The following is a 9,031-nucleotide window of genomic DNA, read 5'->3' as shown; positions in this document are numbered from 1 at the left end:
ATACTGTCCGGAATTTTATTGAAAATTGAAATACAATTATATTGTGGCCCATTTTTGAAGATAGCTAAGTTAGCTTTTGGTAGGAGTAGTTTGTTTTTATATTGGCTTCTAGTTTTTGACGTTTCCGGTTTTATCGGGAATAGGTCTGGGTGTTGTCGAACAAAGAGGGCTGCTTCCATTATAAATATTGAGGGTAGCGTTAACAAATTAAGTTTAATAAAATGGGGGTGGCAACTATTAGGAATGTGGATATTAGCTAATATGCGGATACATTTCTTTTGCATGATGAAAAGTTGGTAAGAGTCTACGCTAGCTCCCCACAGAACCACACCATAACGGAGACTCGAGTAGATATACGCAAAATACACAGACAACGCAGATTCAAGGTTAGTGTTAGATTTTAGTAAGCTTAGCGCGTAAGTATATCTAGCTATTTTTGTTTTGGTACTTTGAATGTGGGTTTTCCAGTTTAAACTGGAGTCTATTGTGATTCCTAACAATTTAAATTCGTTAACCTCTTCAATTTCATTATTATTTACTTTTAATTGTAACTCTAAGGGTTTCTTTTGGATGGGTTTAAATTGCATAAATTTGGTTTTTTTAATGTTTATTTCTAAATTGTGGTCCTCGAGCCACTTCTGGACGGTAAGGAGCGTGTGGCAAAGCTCTTTGTTACATTCAATAGAATCCGTACCATTAAGTAGCAGGGAAATGTCGTCCGCGAACATAACACACTTGACATTTGCGTCCAATATTTTAGGCAGGTCGTTTATGTAAGACAAGAATAGGGTACATCCGAGCACACTGCCCTGTGGAATTGAGCAGGTGGTCGACCGCAATTGTGAGGTGATCGCCGTAACCTCCCGAGCCTTGTCATCGTAGTTATCTATTTGCACAACCTGTTTCCGATTTTGCAGGTACGATTTGAACCATTTATGTGCTGTACCCCGTATTCCCATGTCGTGCAATTTAGATAACAGGATTTCATGGGACACTTTATCGTAGGCCTTCGTCATGTCCAATAGTAATCCGATACCATATTGTTTTGTGTTTATTTTCTCTAAAATTTCTTTTATGTAGTTATAAACTGCTAAGGTTGTCGAGTGATTTTTTCTAAACCCGTATTGGTTTTTATCAAATATATTATATTTTTCAAAGAAGTTGTAAATGCGATTTGACATGGCCATTTCGAAAACTTTCGACACAGTCGGCAAAAGCGCAATTGGACGATATTGGTTAGGGTTTTTTGCGGCGCCCCCTGGTTTAAGAATCGGTTTAATTTTAGATATTTTTAATAGATCTGGAACCATACCTTCTTCAAAGGATTGATTAATTAGCCACGTTAAAGGTTTTACTAACTCAGGTGCGCATATTTTTAGCAAACTTGATGGGATTTCGTCGTAGCCGCAACTATTTTTATTTTTTAATTTTTTCATTAACTTAATTACTTCATCTTCGTTGACTGGGCTAATGTAAATAGAATTACTGGTGGGAGAGATAGCGGGACGTCCGAGCGCTTGTGACCGCGCTGCAGCGGTGCCCGGCGCGGGCGCGGGCGCGGGCGCCGATGACTCACCTACAGATGCGAAGTGCTCATTGAATATGTTTACGATTTGTTGGGGTGATTCTACAACTAAGTCGCCTATTTTTAGTGACATATTCTTGTGTTGTCTAACTTTATGTTTGCGTGTAATAGTGTTTATTACCGTCCACATAGTTTTTGTTTTATTGTTAGATCTGTTTATTTGGAATGAGTAGTTTAGTTTTTTTGAGATCTTAACACATTTTTTTAACAATTTTTCGTACTTTTTGTAGTAATTGCCTATAATTTCATTTTTTGATATATTTAGAAAGGTTCTCAGTTGGCGTTTATGCTTGCATGACAATCGTAAGCCTTTTGTTAACCACGTTTTGTTTTGTGTCGATGTCAATAATTTAATTCTTCGCCTTGGTATATATTTATTTAAATTGTTTTGTAGTATGTTGTGGAATGCCTGATAATTTGCGTTTATGTCGTTTGTTACCGATAATACATCATTCCAATTTATTGACTTTAACCCTTGTTTAAATAGCTGCTTGTTTTTTTCACTAAATATTCTGCTTTGTGCGAACCATGGTTTCGGTTTTATCTGTGTTGTTTGTGTTTCTAGTGTTAACAGGATGCTTTTGTGATCTGATATACCATTATCTTGAACTTCTACGCTATGTTTCATCTCGTTTGTGAAAACGAGATCTATACAAGAAGATGAGCTATTCGAGTCTCTTGTGGGTGTTTTGATAATTTGTGTTAGATTGTAACATAACATGGTGTCTAAAAGTCTTCTGCTAGTAGAGTTATTAGACAACATATTAATATTAAAATCCCCTACTATAACAATTTTTTTGTTTTTATGTCTTTGATGTATGATACATAGTAATTTATCTAATTGTTCAAAAAACGTTTCAATTTGCGGGCCGGGCCGATATATATTTACTAATAAGATGTTTTCTTTTGGGATTTCTATGGCGCAGCATTCGAAGACAGACTCTTTCGATAGTTCAGCGATATCTATTTTTTCCACGAACTCGATGCCTTGTTTTAGTAGAATCGCCACACCGCCTCCCTGGCGTAAACAACGATTGAATTCCGCTGCAAAATCGTATGTGTCAAATGTGACTAATTTATTTTGATATTGGGCAATCCATGTTTCTGATATACAAGCTATTGGTATATTTTTGCTAAGTAGAAATGATGGTTTACTAAAGAATGGGCCAAAATCGTTTCCCAAAGTATCACATCCCAAACTATGTTTCCCAAATTATCATTTCCCAAAAAAATGTTTGGCAAAACAACTTATCGCAAATTTTCAGTTAGCAATAGTCTTTTTTGGCAAGTTCTTGTTTAGCAAATAATTACTTGGACAAGTTTCATTTTACCAAATATTATTTAGTCAAATGTATCATTAAGCATAACTTTCATGTCCCAAAATATTGCATGGCATACAATTTACATACCAATAAAGTGGATGCTGCAGAATTTTATTTGTCTAGTATTTAACTGATCATTACATATACATAGTAAAATGTAACGTCAAAAAAAAACATTCTTACTGCCAAAAATATGTAGTAAATGATCACTAAAATTAAAACTCCATTTTAATGTAAAATGACAACCAAATTTGTTACATCTTGCTATTCTATTAAAACAAATAACACCAAAGTAATCATTGTAACCCAAAAATAGTAAATAACCACCAATATTCAAACCACATTTTAGTTTAAAATGTCATGCAATTCTTTTACATCTCGTTATTCTATTAAATTAATTAATCCACTTCGATGACCTTTTTTTAGTACATAGAATTTCGTTTCTGTAAGGACCGCAGTTCTAACCTAACCTAACCCACTTTTCTAATAGCATTTCGATTCTGTGAGGGTGACAGTTCTAACCTAACCTAACCCACTTTTCTGATAGCGGTTCCGTTTTGTGAGGATCGCAGTTCAAACCTAACCCAACCCACCCAAATTACGTAGAATTTAACGTACCTATTATAACATAACAAAAAGTACTTTAAATAGAGATGCCTATTTGTCAAATTTGCGAAGTGACAATTTTGACCAAACATCTTTTTGGAATATAATATTAGACAATAAAAAACGTTTGCTAAATAAGTTTTTGTCCTAATAACATTTGACAAAGTAAAATCATGCCAAATGATAATTTGACCAAATAAATTATATGCGAAGTGTAACTTTGCTAAAGGTTCCTTTGGGAAATGAAACTATTGCGATAAGTTTGTTGGGAAGTGAAATTTGGCGAAATGTATTTGGCCGAAACGAAAGTACACCAGAAATGATTCTATAATATGGCTTTTGTTTTTTAAACTTTGTACGTTTTGCACCAGAACTGTCATTTTATTCACGAAAGGAGTCGGTGTTGTTACTATTTTCCTCATTACGTGGTTTGTTATCACTCGGTGGAGTTTGTTTTGGTAGGGTGTGCGAGTGCGACAGTGAAGTACTTGGGCTTGGTGTTGTCTCTTGCGATTTGTTTAATTCCTGAGTTTTTTCTTCGTGAATGATGTGTTCCTTTCCTTCAATAAATAGCTTGTTATTCCTTATGGTTGCGTATTTGCCTTCTTGACGTGCTTGTATCATAATTCCTCGTAGTAATTTTCGTTTTTCAAGAGATTTTGTATCTAACCATGCAGATACAGCGTAACCTGTATTTTTAAAGCAGTAGGCATTTTGTAGTATGTAATTTGACATTCGTTTACTTAATAAATCTATTTTTAGCGGGCGACGGTAACCTTTTTTACCTACTCGGCTGGCTCCTTCGATATATCCATTTATATGTATATTTAGAAAGCCGTAAAACATGTTATCTACTCTGTGGCATAATTCTGATTCCGTTTCTGATTGTAGTTCGTCCAGTCCGTAAAGAATTATTGTTTTTGTTGGTTCACTGTGATAATTGCAATCGTGTTGTGTCTTTAATTTGGTTTGGAGCTCAAGAAGTTCCGATTGTAGCTTACGGTTTTCCTTTTCTAATTGATCTATTTTTGTGTTTGTTTTTTGCAATTCCCGTTTTAAGGTTGTTTGGTGTGTTGACAGTGTGCTGTAGTTTTGTGTAATTTCTTGTTTGAGTTGATGTACAGCATCACTTATTTCTTTTTGTATTGTTCCTTTCATCTCGGCTATTATGGCTTTGTTGTTTGTTTCCAGAAGAGTTCTGAACTGTTCTAGTGTGATGGACTGTTGATTATCTTGATTGTGTTGTGTAGGCTGGGCGATGGCAGGTGATATTTTTGCTGAAGGGTTGTCAGAGGATCCGTGTGTGCTTTCATCGCCGTTTAGGTCTAATAGGTCGTCTATAGACATGGTAGTGTCATCTAAGGTTGGTAAAACTTTTCGATTGCGTACTGGTGTGTCGTCATTTTTTCGCCTTCGTGTAATATTTTCACAATTTGGGCATCGCCAGGATATTTTTAATTCGTGTGAGTGTTCTCTATAATACGCTTGTGTCATATTTGTACACAAGTAATGATAGAATCCTTTGCAGGCTACACAGACCAAAAGATCCGTGTTATGTTGGATCGGATTTGGACAAGCCAGGCACTTCATATTTAATTTCTTTGTATGTTGTAGTGTATTATAGTTTTAATTAATGTTTTGCTGGGCGAGGTGGTTATTTTGAATACAGGTGGGTCGGTACGTCGAAGATGGGTGTCTAGAGCGGCGTGCTAGATACGTCATGCAGTGTGTGTGACAGAGACGTATGATCGCGCTAATGCCGTTAGCAGTTAGGGTAATCTTCACTTAGTTTATGTGCACAAAAACAAAACTATTTGAACACTTTAGGCCTACATATCGTCACTTTCGATTAATATCCACTTTAAAGTTCACTTTGGTTTTGAATTTTAATGTTTCTTGGAATTCCTTTCACTAATTATCAATAATATTAACGAGCACAATTTTGTTCATGTTGTTCGCTTGACGTGCGTTCGAAAAACTAGTAGATACTAGGTAGATATGGTACCAGGCGCACGATCGTGAGCCCTTAAATATAGGTTCCGGAACCTATCTTGAGTTAGTCGTACGGGTGACGCCAACGTGTCAACATTGTCATAAGCATCTATTAAATATTGCGAAACAATGCCGTGTTGCGCCTTTTTTAAATGTTTTAACAGCTCGAAACGTAAAAACAAAGCTCACGGAATCACTTTCCATTCGTAAGTACTGTTATAACATTGGAAAACAATATTATTTGCAAGTAATTTTTAATATTATTTTTGTTGTTAAAGAGTGATTGAGTGAGAGGGATAGCTAAATAATGCATTACCCATGTGAGAAACACGTTTATCCGAGCGTCGCTGTCAAGTATGCATGACTGTGTGCTTTATGCATTGTAGAGTCAGCAAAAAAATTATAAATATGCAATTTTTTTAAATCATGTGCTCCTAGTCCTTGAAACTATAGAATTTTAGAGCATTTAGTAACGGAGATGTCATCGCTGTCATTTTCTTTACGAAGCAGTCTGCCGATATTTGCGGGAGAGGGGACGTCAAATGTATTGCTATTTCTACATGATTTGTACGTAACGTACAAATAGCCATGTCAGTCCATACAAAAGATTGCACAATTGTGAAAGATTTCGGCAAAGGGGTTAAGGTCAAAGAATATAATACTCACTAGGAGAAGAACGATAACTCCATACAAAAAAATGTCCCCTTCAAAAGTTCGTTTATACTACTAGCGCTCGGTAGGATACCATTGTAATTAGAATTGACAACCCGTTTAGCCTAGCGCCCCTAGCGGCTATTGGCAGTAATCCAGTTCAGGAAGCTAACGGTCCTGGGTTCGAATCCCGGAGAGGGAATTTATTTTTGTATTATTTTATTTTTTGTTGGGGTCAGGTTTTTAAGAGCCCATCAACGTGCACACTAGCGCCACTGCTGAATACATTAAACTAATTTTTATGTTACTGGATTCGTCAACCTACCCGTTCAAAACTAAAGCGGCCGTTTTTGTTTTGAGCTCATAGATTGACGAATCCAGCAACATAAAAATTAGTTTGATGTATTCAAAAGGTACTTAAATACACAATACAGTCAGTAGCGGCCACTTTTTTAAATACCTGTAAAATTTAAATTTAACTTAAATAATCACGATTATTTATTTTAGCAGTGGTGCTAGTGTGCACGTTGTTGGGCTCTTAAATTAGCATATCACAAATAAATAAAGAAATACGTTATAAGATAATGATTAGGTACTATATTTAAACATTCGTCAAATATAAAAGGTTACAAAAAGTTACGTATTATTAAGATATAAATATTTTCATTCCTATTAGGATTAGTGTATATATGTTAGGAGCAATACATTTGAATACATACATTGATATGGCAAATGGTTACAAGTTGTTATTACATCTATCCGGTTATCGGACATTTCTGCTCCACAGCTCCACGCAGCGTTCTTGGTCACCGGAAAACTACTCTGTATATGCAGCAGATACGTGCCCTTTGAGCTTTCTCCAAGAAATCATATGCCGGGCCAGGATTATATTATTATCTCACGCTCAAGCCATGATTCACTTTCTAAAACAAAATAGTCACAAATTAAACAATATAATCTAACTTCCTAATTACTAACGTCGCTAATTCCTAAGGTCTAAATTACCAGCTTACTCGTAAACAATGACAGGTGATGAATTTAGTTTATAATTTCGGACGCAATATAGCGTCCGCGGGACTTTCGGGGATAGTAAGATTTTTTAAATTATTATATTTGAATTTGGTAATTAGTACGCTCATTTTTATTTAAAGATTGATATATTTCTTACCTTGAAATTATCGCTGTTTCTGGTTTACTACAACGGTTTCCACACACACATTAGGGCTTTTCATAATCCGGATAAGAATTGTTGATGAAGTCGCCATTGCCGGATACATAATACAGCAAGGAAGGAAGAGCGACAACGGTTTAAATTTAACTAAGTCTGTGCGAAGACGCATTTAGATATGTTGCTCGTACATATGAATAGTTTTTATTTTTAAATTAATAGGTAAATAAATATATTTCAAGTGAATAAATCGTTAAATATGAAAATTTATATTTTTGGCGTTAAATGACTTAAATGACAGCATTGACATTACAGACTTTTGTCTTGTCTATGTTCTTACCGGCCAGACTCAAATCAAAGCCTATCAAAGAGGCCTATTGACAAAGATTTTTTTTTAAATTTTATCAAGGAGGGTAGAGGCACGTCTACCCTTCATAGATTTTATGAACATAGACAAAGACAAACTGAAATATATAATAATTTACATATTTCAAAAAATAAATAATAATTTACATATGACTTTGACTACTTCATAAAATACAAATCAAAATATATTTGATAAAATAATTGGATTTGTTCCTAGAAATCGTATAGACAAAGCCAGTTCTAGCAATGTTGCTGTAGTAAAATATTTTTATGGTAATTACTGGCAATACAGCTCTAGAAACGGAGCACACATGTACAATTATGAAGGGTCACGTCATTCCAAGGAAGTCAATAGGCCTTGGTTAAGGTAAAGCAATAGTTGACAAATATTGTGAGGTCAGGATACATTACCTTCATAAAATTGATCCAAACTTGAAAAAAGTAACAAAACGTCAACAGCGAAACAAACTTTCTTTGTTTGATGGTACATAATTGTTTCAACGGTTTTTTACCTCACCATTTAAACAACTACAAAATTTTAAAGGGATGAGTTCAAGGCCTATTGACTTCCTTGGAATGACGTGACCCTTCATAATTGTACATGTGTGCTCCGTTTCTAGAGCTGTATTGCCAGTAATTACCATAAAAATATTTTACTACAGCAACATTGCTAGAACTGGCTTTGTCTATACGATTTCTAGGAACAAATCCAATTATTTTATCAAATATATTTTGATTTGTATTTTATGAAGTAGTCAAAGTCATATGTAAATTATTATTTATTTTTTGAAATATGTAAATTATTATATATTTCAGTTTGTCTTTGTCTATGTTCATAAAATCTATGAAGGGTAGACGTGCCTCTACCCTCCTTGATAAAATTTAAAAAAAAATCTTTGTCAATAGGCCTCTTTGATAGGCTTTGATTTGAGTCTGGCCGGTAAGAACATAGACAAGACAAAAGTCTGTAATGTCAATGCTGTCATTTAAGTCATTTAACGCCAAAAATATAAATTTTCATATTTAACGATTTATTCACTTGAAATATATTTATTTACCTATTAATTTAAAAATAAAAACTATTCATATGTACGAGCAACATATCTAAATGCGTCTTCGCACAGACTTAGTTAAATTTAAACCGTTGTCGCTCTTCCTTCCTTGCTGTATTATGTATCCGGCAATGGCGACTTCATCAACAATTCTTATCCGGATTATGAAAAGCCCTAATGTGTGTGTGGAAACCGTTGTAGTAAACCAGAAACAGCGATAATTTCAAGGTAAGAAATATATCAATCTTTAAATAAAAATGAGCGTACTAATTACCAAATTCAAATATAA

This window comes from Cydia fagiglandana, chromosome 12 (genome assembly GCF_963556715.1).
Source record: "Cydia fagiglandana chromosome 12, ilCydFagi1.1, whole genome shotgun sequence".
In the NCBI taxonomy this organism is placed as follows: domain Eukaryota; kingdom Metazoa; phylum Arthropoda; class Insecta; order Lepidoptera; family Tortricidae; genus Cydia; species Cydia fagiglandana.
The sequence above is the reverse complement of the archived record's forward strand: the minus strand, read 5'-3'. Positions refer to the sequence as shown.